General features: G+C 37.3%; 1 protein-coding gene across 16 annotated transcripts in view; it reads right to left on the bottom strand.

The window, feature by feature from the left end:
• The window catches only part of EPB41 (erythrocyte membrane protein band 4.1), a 202,852-nt gene that overhangs the window by 18,275 nt on the left and 170,711 nt on the right, over positions 1-13,866 (bottom strand). The window lies entirely within an intron of this gene.

The following is a 13,866-nucleotide window of genomic DNA, read 5'->3' as shown; positions in this document are numbered from 1 at the left end:
CAATACATCCAGAACGAACTTAATGTAACCACTGTCATGACAGTAAATATCAAAAATAGTGAAGTGTTTCTTCACTGTAAACAGTGACCCAGCAGCTGAGATATATTTCTTCATAGATGAATGACATATCTCCAACCCCTAGGAGAAGTAAGTCCTGGAAACAGTTCCCTCCTGGGCTAAATGCCTCACACCACAGGAAAAAGATCTAAAATAAGTACTTCCAAGAGAATGTGGATGACAAGATAACATCACTGTGGATGCACATAATCCTAAAGTTTAAAGAAAGTTTCTGTGGGTAGAAAGGAAGGAATTCACATCAGTAAAAAACGAATATGAGTCATTTGAAAAACGAAGAGTCTGACAGAAGCCAAATGTCATAAAAGTAAACATCTGCGTGTGCTCACCAGAAAGCCACTTAGGCCTGGAATTTTGGTTCAGATCAACTTACCATATTCCATACCACCTAGCAACTTAATAACTGAAAAGGACTCTTTTAAAAAGGTATTCCTGGAGTAAATGACACATGCCTCGTTCAGCTTACACATTTTCGTACTCAAATCATGTTACATATATCATATATTTTTTAAAAAAACCACTGCTAGTCCTTAACTTGTAAACCAACCTACATTGTGATGAATACAAACCAGTGCCCTATTAAGGCAAGAAAAGATGCACTGCTCGAGAACCTCAGGCCAACTTCACTTCTAAGCCATCTTGAAACAGTCAACTCAAGAGCATCTCAGAGTGGTACAAGTTGAATTTCAATTAGGCAGGTCTTTTGTGGACTGATTTGAGTATTACTTAGGGCATGAAAAACAGGACTGAGAGATGACAACAGCAACTGCCTCTGTCTGCAGATGAATCAGAGATACACAAAATCTTGCTAAGGGTATTTGAATTCCCTCCTATTTAAAATGAGAATAACACTTGGTTTGACTCATGAGGTCTGAAGATCAAATACGGTAATAAATGTGAAAGCCCTTGGTAAATTCTTTTTTTTTCAATTTTTAATGTTTATTTATTTTTGAGAGAGAGAGAGACAGACGGACAGTTTGTGAGCAGGGGAGGGGCAGAGAGAGAGGGAGACAGAATCTGAAGCAGGCTCCAGGCTCTGAGCTGTCAGCACAGAATGCAATGCAGGGCTCGAACTCACGAACCACAAGATCATGACCTGAGCTGAAGTCAGAAGCTTAACCGACTGAGCCACCCAGGTGCCCCTAGCACTTGGTAAATTCTAAAGTACCAGATAGATTCACTTAATTCAACCAACATTCTAAGCTCCTATAATAGTAAGGTCTGGGGACACTAAAATAAATTTGTTATTATTTACACACTGTATTACTTTCTAGGGCATTTATCTCACCATTTCTTTGGAGTCAGACAAGCTGTTAGAGCTGTCCAAAAATAGATCAGCTGCTAATAAATAGGCTTTCTCAAATTGCTATATGCTACCTCTAGCACTGTGAAGAGCATATCCAAACCCACTCACATGGAGAAAAACTTCATGGCTTTTCCAAACAAATTTGTCACAACTGAGGAAGACTTATAACCAGGAAAATACCTAAGATAAACAAGTAAGAGCCTATTTTATACCAATAGGTATAAGTGACACGTGGTGGTCTGTCATCAAGAAGCCATTTGTGAATAAACATTGTTAGGCCAGCAACACCTGGTCCAGAGCTGCCTACTGTTGAGTAAAATTAGAGCAATCAGGGGCACCTGGGTGGCGCAGTCGGTTAAGCGTCCGACTTCAGCCAGGTCACGATCTCGCGGTCCGTGAGTTCGAGCCCCGCGTCAGGCTCTGGGCTGATGGCTCAGAGCCTGGAGCCTGTTTCCGATTCTGTGTCTCCCTCTCTCTCTGCCCCTCCCCCGTTCATGCTCTGTCTCTCTCTGTCCCAAAAATAAATAAACTTTGAAAAAAAAAAAAATTAAAATTAAAAAAAAAAAAAAAAATTAGAGCTCAGTTTTTTCAAAGCATTTATACAGCGGACCACAGCTAAAAGCTGCAGCCATAGTAATAACAACAAATATTCACCGATCACTTAAGTGTTAGTCACTGGAAATAAAAGGAAAATTGATAACAGGTTATATCACTAATTAGAGCATTTTTACATATGGTCAGATCAACCTCCCAGTTGGCTCTGTTGTCCAGATCTCTTGGACACAGCCAACTACTTACTGGACATGCTCCCAGCCATATGGAATGCAATATGCCCCAATCTAAACTCATCTCTGCTGCCTGGACCTGCCACCCCCACTCTTTCATCATTTCTATTATATTGGTAAATGGCACCACCATCCATCCAGTCTTCCATGCCAGAATCCTGAAATCATCTTCAATGCCTTTCGTACACACATCCACCAACCCCCAGAGATTACTCAATCAAGTCATTTCCATTCCATTTTAATATCGCCCTTATCTATGTGCTTGTTTCTATTCCCACCTTTACTACCTTCATTCAGGCTCTTGTAATGCCACACCTACCTTACTACTAATGCCATGAACAGTTTTTCTTCTTTGCTTTTTTCCTTCCTTCTTTTGCATCTCAAACCTTCCTTGAACACATCCTCTATTCTGCTGCTAAAGTGTTTATTTCTAAAATGAAACATTGCAAACTCTATTCTGCAGCTTAAACCCCTTCAAATAAAATAAAATAAAATAAAATAAAATAAAATAAAATAAAATAAAATAAAATAAAATAAAATAAAATAAAATAAAATAAAATAAAATAAAATAAAATAAAATAAAACAACAAACAAAAATCCTTCAGTGGTTCTTCACTGCCTTCTGGTTAAAGCTCAGACCCTTTAGTAAGACATAGAAAATACTTTATTTAACCAAGAGTCAGATGCTTAACCAACTGAGCCACCCAGGTGCCCCAACATAGAAAATACTTTAAAATATGACTCCTGCCTCTCTTTCCAGCTTCACCGTGCTGCACCTTCACAGACATCCTTCTTTCCATTAATTCAAAACTACTTGCAGTTCCTAGTACAGGGCATGATTGCTTTTGCCTCCCTGCCCTTGCAAATATTGTCAATATTTTTCCTTTTGTCTGGAAGTCCATGCTCAGCTTAAGTATCAGTTCTTCTGGAAGTCTCCCCACTGGCTACTTAAAGTATGGTTAGATATTATTCCTCTTTTGTTCCTATTGCACCTTGTTATTACTGGTTTAGTAATCTATTTTCCCCATTAGACTGTGAGTTCCTTGGGTGTGTTGAGGGAGATAAGGACTTCCTATGTTACTTAGTTCTGTATCTCTTTTGTTCAGTTTTTGTCACATAATAGATATTCAGTAAAACTTGTCAAAAGTATATTCAATAAATCCAGGTGACTTGAGAACTTCTGTCTGGTCTTGTGCTATTCAAAAACTGAAAAAGTGTGTTCAGAAAGAACATAAAAAGTGGCTAACTTGACCAGACCCACTGTCTAGTCCAGCATTTTATCTCCTATACCAGTAAAATAAGAGGAAAGTGTTATTCATGTTCATCACATGCCAGGTATTGCACTAGTCACTTTAAAGTTTATTTATTTTGAGAGAGAGAGAGAGCAGGAGAACGGCAGAGACAGAGGGAGAGAAAGAATCCCAAGTAGGTTCCTCACTGTCAGCACAAAGCCCGACGCAGGGCTCAAATTTATGAACCCTGAGATCATGACCTGAGCAGAAATCAAGAGTCAGATGCCTAACTGACTGAACCACCCAGGCACCCCTGAGCTAGTCACTTTAACATGTTTTCTCACTTAATTTTCAACAACCTCACTATGAAGTAGTCACTATCTCTATTTTACAGATGAAGAAATGGAGAGGTTAAACAACTCAGAGCTAGTTAAGTGACAGAGCTAGGGTTTAAACTCAAGTTGGTTTCTGGTTCTAAAGCCCATTTCTTCCCCTGGCAACAAAGTATTTACTTGAAGTAGGACCAGAGGACACGTCCTATTATGTTCAAAAGAATATACACCAAACCTGACTATACTCTTAAGAAGTACAAAGACTGTCCAAAGTCCCCTTAGCAGGGCCTGATTTTAGTGGCCAACACTACACTTTTATTTTAATTTTTTCTTTAAGTTTACTTATTTGAGAGAGACAGAGCAAGAGCAAGAAAGCAGGGGAGGGGCAGAGAGTGAGGGAGAGAGAGAGAATCCCAAGTAGGCTCCACACTGTCAGCACGGAGCCCCATGCCAGGCTCAAACCCATGAACCATGAGATCATGACCTGAGCCAAAATCAAGAGTCAGACGCTTAACCAACTGAGCCACCCAGGCACCTCTAATACTTTTAAAAATAAGGATAAGTCGGAAAAGCCAGAAGAATAGATTGAGGCAAAAAGAAGACATAAAATCTCCATGACATAATATTCCCAAACTTTGACATATAACCTAAGTGAGGAATTTTAACTGATAGTGTTGTGCCTTTAGCTATGACCATCAGCAAAGGCCACTGGATTATATAAGACTACACAACTACATATACCAAATGGGCCTGGAAACTTAAAAGGAAATTTTTTTAAAATGTTTATTCATTTTTGAAAGACAGAGAGAGATAGAGCACAAGCAGGGGTGGGGTGCAGAGAGAGGGGGACACAGAATCTGAAGCAGTAAATGGGCCTGGAAACTTTAAAGGAATCTTCTCAGGGTATGAACAAATATAGGACTTTGTGTGAACATCCCACAGTAACTGACAAAATTGAGACTTAATTGTGATCCAAAGGTGTTCATGCAGATGCTGTTTATCTGGACTGCTGGGAGATCTAGAAGGAGAGAGACGCTACAATAGGAAGACCAGTTGCCTGTACAAAGTACTGTTGGGCAATGTAACTGGTTTCAAGAATATGAGGAGGAAGAATGTTAGAGAAATATTTAATTGAGAACACTATTTGAAAATTTTCAATTTTATTTGAAAAGTGAATGGTTCCTGCTAAGTATGAGAATTCACTATTTTATTTGGGGGGAAGAAAAGGGTTTTTTTCCAAAAGGGTTTCTCTTGAAAAGTTTTTTTTTCAGAAGGATTATGTCTCAGGATCATCGAACCTTTGTAGGCGTGTGCCCTTGTGAGTTCTAGATGACGTCTCCCTTGACTTAAAAATCCCAGACATCGTTAAGAGCAAGATATGGGTGCCCCAGGTGTTTTCCTGCCACCCCATTAAATGCAACCCAGTCTTTTTCTTTTCAGTTATTTTTTTTTTTTTTACATTTTACTTATTTTGAGAGAGAGAGAAGCAGAGAGCACAAGTTGGGGAGAGGCAGAGAAGGAGGGAGACACAGAATCCGAGGCAGGCTCCAGGCTCTGAGCTGTCAGCACAGAGCCCAACACGGGGCTCAAACTCACAAACCGTGAGATCATGACCTGAGCCAAAGTCGGACACTTAACCGACTGAACCACCCAGGCGCCCCATCTTTTCAGTTATTTTTGAAGCAAGGTATTTGTATATTAGACCAATGAAAGAACCACAGTTGTGCTTATAAAACTATCTTATCCTATAAGCCTCACAAGGAAAATAAATCCAAAAAATCTTCCTAAAACTTGGCCACATAAGAAAAAAAAAAAGCATATTAAGTTTTCTCTGGAGGGTCCAGGCTTTTCCCACACACATTTGTTTCCTGTCTCAGTGAAGACCAATTTTACCTTTGGGCGGGCAAAGGAAAAACACTTCATTTCTGTATTAAAAGGAAGAAAAGAACCTGCTGTTGTCTCATTTTATCTTTCTATATATTAAAATCCTGGGTACACAGATAAGGACCATCACTGCCAACCTTGCCATGTGATTTCAGGGGACTACTTTCACGTCAGGACCATGATTAGATATTGGAATGAAGATGAAACTCTCCCCTTAAATAAAAAATAAAAATTATATTTTCCTATGTGTATAACTAAACATATGAAAAAGACTTCAAGGGATATTAAATATCAGTAGCAGTAGAACTGCAAATAATTTTTTTTTAATTTTTTTAATGTTTATTAAGTTTTGAGAGAGAGTCAGAGAGAGAGAGAGAGAACAGGGGAGGAGCAGAGAGAGAGGGAGACAGAATCCAAAGCAGGCTCCAGGCTCTGAGCTGTCAGCACAGAGCCCAACGTGGGGCTCGAACTCACAAGCCACGGGATCATAACCTGAGCTGAAGTAGGACGCTTAACAGACTGAGCCACCCAGGCGCCCCAATTTTTTTTTTAAAGTAAGCTCTGTGCCCAATGTGGAGGTTGAACTAACAACCTCGAGATCGAGTTGAATGCTCTACCGACTAAGCCAGCCAGGTGCCCCAAGAATCGCAAATAACTTAATTTCTCTCCTTGTGTTTTTTCATACTTCCTAACCTTTCTAAAATGATATGCATTACTTTTATTATAAAAAATGTTACTAAATTATTTTCTTATGCAACCTTTTGTATTTGGCTCCATAATGAAATGATCTGCAAAACGTGGAGTCTGGTAATCAATTTATGAAGTGCTGATAAATACTTAATGTCCTCCAACCCTTTAAAAACAACTAAAAATAAACCGTAACAGTTTCCCAAAAGAAAAAGTCGTTAATGGAAAGAATGATAATGTAAGCAACTGGTAACTAATATAAACCTTTTCTTTTATAAGGAGAATATAATATAAAACCTTAGTAATTTAGCAAGTGGATTTTGAAAGTCAGTCAATGACTGTGGACTTAATGTATCTGGGTGGAAAAGAAATAGTTCAAATTTAAGGTGTAGCTTCATTATATTTTGTTTAATGTTTTCTGATTTAAGGATGACAGGGATATTCTCAGGAATGTGAATGAAAATATGGTCATGTCTGTGATTTAATTCCTTAGTAGATTTTCTTATTAGATAACCTGCCTCTGAAACCAGTAAAGACATGCAAAAAAATGATCATTCTCTTGCCAGTCATGATAGCAACTGGGAATATAAAATATTAAAAATCAAAGAATCCTAAAACTTGATCTGAACAGTAACTCTAGATTAGTGACATATACTACAAATCAACACTATGATTCTTCATATCAGAATGATCTATATTTTTCTTTTTTTGTCTAAGGGCCCTGCACTTCAGGCTTAAATCTTGTTTTACTGAAATCAAGTAGAAGACATCAGAATGACTGAACAAATTCAATAAGCAGTTGTTTAATTGCCATCTCAGAAGAGAAAACACTTTTAGGTGATTTGCGGATAAATGAAAGAAAGAAGTGATCCAATCTCTAGGGTATTTAGATTTAGTTGAATGAAGATACTGACAATGATATGTATGGATGGCAGTCAAATATATTTATATAAGATAATATGTCTTATGGTGGTGGCAATGGTGGAACCCTGGGGAGAAGGCAAACTTTTATCAGAGCTGGTCTCAAGCTTAATTACAGTGTTTTAATTTTTTGGTGCATTCTTAGATATTATAATATTACACTAAGCACCAAAATAAGCCAGTCAGTAATGTTATTGAGCCCATAATTCTAAACAGAATTAGATAGGTGGCAGAAAATTTTTGAAAGAAAGAAGAAAATAGTCATGTCAGTTATAAAGCTAACTTCTAATGAGAGCCTTGGAATCAATACATGTTTAATTTTAAGTCTGCAAAAAAAATGCTTTTCCGTAATATTCTATGCAGTGTTTCCAAAGATTTATCCTTAGAATACCTGTGAAAATTTTATCTTCATATATATGCATGTTCAAATAGACAGCATAGACTAATAAATACGGGTGTTCTTACTAAAATTATACAAGACAGATTTTAAGAGAGGGCCATTAACATGCCGAGGCGACATTTTACTTTATTGAATTGACTAAATTGTAAGTAGGAAACACAAATAATAACTGCAAAAAATTCTTCATAGTCCAGCCACACCAAAATACAAATTCTGTCACTAAATTGCATAAATACCCTGGTTAATACACTTTACCAACACCATCTTAATCTCAAACACTACAAATCAGTAAGAGTTTCACACTGACATAAATATACTTAGGGACTTGAGTACAGAGTACCAAAAATATTGGTACTTTTTTTTTATGAAGAACAAATAATTACTAGAGTCACAAAATATCATTTGGTTTGACAATGAAGTGTTTTTCGTTTGTTTGCTTCTGGATACCAATCTAGTTTTCTTCTGATCTTCCACAAAAGTTTTGATTTAATTAATGGGACTTTAAGCTATTGATCTAAACATTCCCAGTATATATGTAAAGGAAGCTACTAATTATTTTCTTCTAAAAAGTTTAATTCTTGGGGGTGCTTGGGTGGCTCAGTCGGTTAAGCATCCGATTCTATCTCGGCTCAGGTTGTGATCTCACAGTTCTTGGGATCAAACTCCATGTTGGGCTCTGCACTGACAGCGCAGAGCCTTTTTGGGATTCTCTCTCTCCCTCTCTCTCTGCCTCACCCTTGTGCCTGCTTGCTCTCTCTCTCTCTCTCAAAAATAAACAAATTTTGGGGCGCCTGGGTGGCGCAGTCGGTTAAGCGTCCGACTTCAGCCAGGTCACGATCTCGCGGTCCGTGAGTTCGAGCCCCGCGTCGGGCTCTGGGCTGATGGCTCAGAGCCTGGAGCCTGTTTCCGATTCTGTGTCTCCCTCTCTCTCTGCCCCTCCCCCGTTCATGCTCTGTCTCTCTCTGTCCCAAAAATAAATAAATGTTGAAAAAAAAAATTAAAAAAAAAAAAAACAAAAACAAAAAACAAATTTTAAAAGTTTAATTGTTTTTATTGAATGATTTTAATATCAGAAATCAGATTATCCCCAGGGCCAAATAAAGCCCTGAGATCCTGGTCTCAACAATAGGTAAGGCCTCACTTCTCACCCTTATCTTTTGTTTCATATAGACTGAGAGAGATCCTGTTTCAGGTTCTGGGATATTCTGCAGGACTCAACCCAGGGGATTTAACTTAAGATAAACGGAATCCAGCAGTAATCAATAAATTCATTAGTGGCTTAAGGATCTTAGAGAACCATTTCCTTTTTTGCGAACCATTTTTTTAACTTATTTTTTTTTTATTTTGAGAGAAAGAGCGGAGGAAGGGCAGAGAGAGAAGGAGAGAGAGAATCCCAAGCAGCTCACAGTGCAGAGCCCAACGTGAGAGCAGAAATCAAGAAGTGAACGCCTAACCAACTAAGCCACCCACATGCCCCAAGAACAATTTTTAATACTCAGTTTTATAAATCATCAAGGTCTCACAAATCCCAATCTTCTCCTTAATTCACTCTCTGTAACTTTTACCACATTTTCATTTGGGGACTGAGTGACTTAGGAGACAGCTGTGGCACGACAGAATGTCACTGGACTATAACAGTGAAGACCTGGGTTCTAGCTCTTTCTTTCGCTCACAAACTGCTTGTTCTTGGGCAGATGTCTCAACCTCTGAGACTCAGTTTCATCTTGTGAAGCAAGAACATCACTGTTGTGGTTACTATGAAGGTTCACTGTACAGGTGTTCAAAATGAAGTGATAGGCAAATACTAGATACTATTTGTCTTTGTACTATATTTCTTAAAACATTACTTTTTGCAAAGAAACATGAACCAGAGCAATAAAGACACCTAGTGCCTACATGGAAGTGTTTCTTGAGCACCTGAGTGGGCCAACCCTATAGATTTAACTAAGGCTGGTCTTCTTTCCGCTTACCAAGTTCTCAGCCAGGTTCTCCTAATACTTTACAGAACATCACCAGATAGAATTTTGCAGAAAGAAATTGTGATAGAATATAAGAATTAAAATGAGAATACTTAATAAATATTCCTGAGCCAAGGTCCTCATGAAGAACACTAGATAGGCCACTTTTAATAGTTTTGACATATATACTGTTAAGAAAGAAAATTAGGAAAAACATTTCTGAGTAGTCACAAAATTTATAACCATTTTAAAGCTTCACAGATTTACTTTGTTTCTTTTTTTTTAATTTTTTTTAATGTTTATTTATTTTTTGAGACAGAGAGAGACAGAGCACGAATGGGGGAGGGGCAGAGAGAGAGGGAGACACAGAATCGGAAGCAGGCTCCAGGCTCTGAGCTATCAGCCCAGAGCCCAACGCAGGGCTCAAACTCACGAACCGTGAGATCGTGACCTGAGCTGAAGTCGGACACTCAACCGACTGAGCCACCCAGGCGCCCCAGATTTACTTTGTTTCTAAGGCGAAATCGTATCTATGTTACCACCCACATATTTTGCTTCCTGAAATCATTAAATTTTTTGTATAAAGAGTCTAAGATTTAGCGTACTATCTCCATAGTCATTTTACACAATGGAATCCTAAATCCACCACATCTATTAACTTACTTTTGGTTTTCACATTCTCTTCATTGGTTTGTGTTTTTGTTTTTTAATTTTTTAAGTAATCTCTACACCTAAGGTGGGGATCCAACTCACAACCCCGAGATCAAGAGTTGCATGCGCCACAGACTTAGCCAGCCAGGGGCCCCTCTATTTTACCATTCCATCAAGTAAACAGAGTTATGGGACTAGCCCTGTATATACTACTTAATGATATGACCAGTTCTGTACTGTTACCATCTTTGCAGTGACTTTGTGGCCTGTTCAAATGCAAATACCTCGGGGAAAGTTAATACATTAAACTTTTATTAGTGTTTCTGTACAGAAAAAGGGGATTTGGATATTTGTTAGACTTTTTAATAAGATTTATATAATTAAAAAAATAAATTTGTTAAGAAAAAGGGAGTGAGCAGAAGGTGGCAGTAGGAATGAGGGAGAGAGTTGTGCACAGACACACATACACCCACACAGCACATTACCCTTGCTTTGCAAACCCAGTAAGAAATGCTTTGCACTGCAAATGCCCACAGAACCAGCAGGAATCGAGGTTATCTTGCTAAGCACAGAAGGAAGATACCCAGCAGTAGAGTCCAGCTCCTGGTTCTTTACTAAAGTAAACAATAAATATTACAGTCACTTAACGTATCAACAGTCTATTTAAATAATACCCCCAAATGGTCTGCAACATGCAAACTAAAAAATGTAGAATCCAACCCTGATAAGATCAGTTAATTGCGAGTGCTTTGTTTCTACATTCTTCTCTTTAACAAAACATGGCAAGTTTATGTTTCAGCAAAGAATGCTTTAAATGCCTTGGGGAAAAGCACTAAAAAACAAAACATATATCTTTATACATTAAATTTGTATCAATATTTGTAATCTTATTCCTTTTTTGAAAATTAATAATATCAGTCTTTCCTATGGTTGTATAATAATCAGTTGGAACATCAACCTGGTGATTAAAAAAATTTGTTAAAACAAATGCTTTTACATGGGCACTTGCAATAAGAGATAAATCAGATGTGGTAATAGCTTCTTTTGTAAAAGCCATGTGTAAACAGCACATAAAGATGACAAGTCAAGCAGCAATAGCCCATTCTTCAGCCAAAAAAGGAAACAAATGAAGAAAGAACAAAATTCACCAAAAAAAAAATCATCTGCTGCCTCCCCAACCCCCAAAAAGCCTCATAAATAATAGTTTTGGTACATTTTCAGTGGAAAATTCAGGCCAACTGATAGTTTGAAAAAGGACATTAGAATCACAAACACTCAGGATGGGGATAAACTAACAACAGAGTAACCATGTGGCTAGCAAAAGATGATTTAAAAATTCTATCTTTCCTCCCTAGTGTGCCATTCTTTATCTTGCAATACATTTCTCTTCATTCTAAATTTTCTCTCTTGGCTATATCCACCCCCACTTTTTTTTTTTTTTTTTAAATAAGGTTTGTATGCTATTGGTCCCTAGCTAGAAATACATCCTTGTAGTGCTCACTAGCTTCTCCACAAAATTTGAGTCATTTTCATGGTCCATTGCTATTCTCTGGCATATAAAGATTATATCTGGATGAAGGAGCTTACTTAGGAGAAGTTGGCCTTTATTAAATTACAGTTGGTAAAACTGCTTATTATAAGAAAATCACTCCGTAACGCAGCCTCTCACAAATGCCAGCAAATGAAATTGCCAATAACAATGATCCTTCAAACATAGTTTTTATTATTTCCTTAATAGTGCTGTTATTAGATTATCCCCAGAAAAGGTGACTGTAAAAGCAAACAGCTTCAAAATCAATGCCTGATGCAAAATTTTAACTATTAGGTAATAGAAAATTTTGCCTTAACACTGCACTCACCAGCAAGGACTCCACAGATCAAATGAGTGTTCTCAAACCTGAATAGAGCTATAGAAGTCAAAGTTTTCAGCAAGTATTAAAAATTATACTAAACATGTCTAGGAGACCAGAAGCCTTTGGTTGGTCAATTTTATTTCATTATACTAAGAAGGGCTGAGATAGAGAAATGGAGATGAAGAGGAAGAAGTTATAACCAGTACAAAAACTCTGATCATTTAGTATGGAACACAATTAAATATATTTGGCAGGATTTCTCAGAAGTCCCAATTCCAAAAATTATTAAAGGCATGATAAACACTTAAGAAACACATTATGCTCCAATTTAACATCTAGAAAACAGCATCTTGATTCCACAGAACTAAGTACAACAGAAAACTCTAATTAGATATTAACTAGCTGTGCTTTCTCTCCCTGAAAAATCCTATAATAATGAAAATGACTTTCCATGTTAACATTTTCAACAAATTCCTAAAAAGAACATGGCTTTGAAGAAACACTTTGAAATTTTTATACTACTCAAACATGGCCACAAGCACATACTTCAAGCTGGTAAACAGACCACTTCAAAATGTGGAGTGTTGGTTTTCAGTAATTACCTGGATAATACAGTAGAATCTAGGACTGAAAGTAACATAAGAGATAAGGTTTACCCAAGGTGAAGTGAAAGACAAAGCGGTATACCTTCTGTCAATTCCACATCACAGGAGCAAGCTCTCCGCACACCCACATATCCATTCCCACTCCATTCTCCGCCCTTCACTAGGATCACAGTGGCAGTACTGGATGGTTAATAACCACTAATTTGTAGAGTGCTTTTTGAAAAAACAAAAGACAAACTCAGCATATTAAAAATGCTTCTAGCAGATGCGACAATTACATGTGTTGTAGTGACTGATTAAGACAGTTAAAAAAAGTTATTTTTAAAACTTGGTATAAATAAGTCAAATGAGTTCCAAGTTGGTTTAAAACATTAATATTCTGAGAACTGAACACATGCCAAGGTTATCTCTGCTTTAGGACTGAGCAAAATACAATTCCTGGGACACAGAGAAGAGTGAAAATACAGAAAAACAAGGGAACTTTTCTAGAAAGACTGGCTGACAGTATTTCTTGCAGATCCCCTAAAACAGAGGTTCCTTTTCCTTTTCCTTTTTTTTTTTTTTTTTTTTTTTTTTTTTTTTTGGTAGTGGGACTATGTACTGCCTTGCTGGCTCCTATTTCCTTAATGACTACTATCAACCAGAATCAGATTTTCAATAAGATTTATTCATGATAAATTTACATACTAAGAGCAAATAACGTGAGAAAAATATCAAAGAAAACGTTCCAAAAGAGAAGTTCTTAGCAGATTTCTTTAAGCTTAAATATCCTGCTGAACTGCTAATGGATAGACTATTTAGCCTAGTATAACAGCTAATGCATCCTGGACCAGGGAACTGAAGGGAACATAAGTGCACTGATTTATTAGAAAGCACCTCCCAAAGCTAACCACAGATCAAGGAATCTTTGACACAATCATGTCCATGTCAACTAGGAAGCAAAGACATTTTCGAAAGAATATAAATTAATTTTATTCTCATTTACTGATAAATACTGCCCAAATAGATCCTGAATTGGGGGATTCCTCTTAGAGAAATCTCTTTATTTAGAAAGAGGAACCCTTCTAAAATGTTTTCCTTAAATTCCCACTGTTAAATTTATACCACTGCTTGAAACACTAAGGCGTACCAAAACTCCAGAGTGAAAAATCATTTCACTTTCTTTACCATGTTTGTT

Source organism: Puma concolor, chromosome C1 (genome assembly GCF_028749965.1).
Source record: "Puma concolor isolate L17-30 chromosome C1, mPumCon1.1.hap2, whole genome shotgun sequence".
NCBI lineage: Eukaryota > Metazoa > Chordata > Mammalia > Carnivora > Felidae > Puma > Puma concolor.
This window is presented reverse-complemented; position numbering and strand designations above follow the sequence as displayed.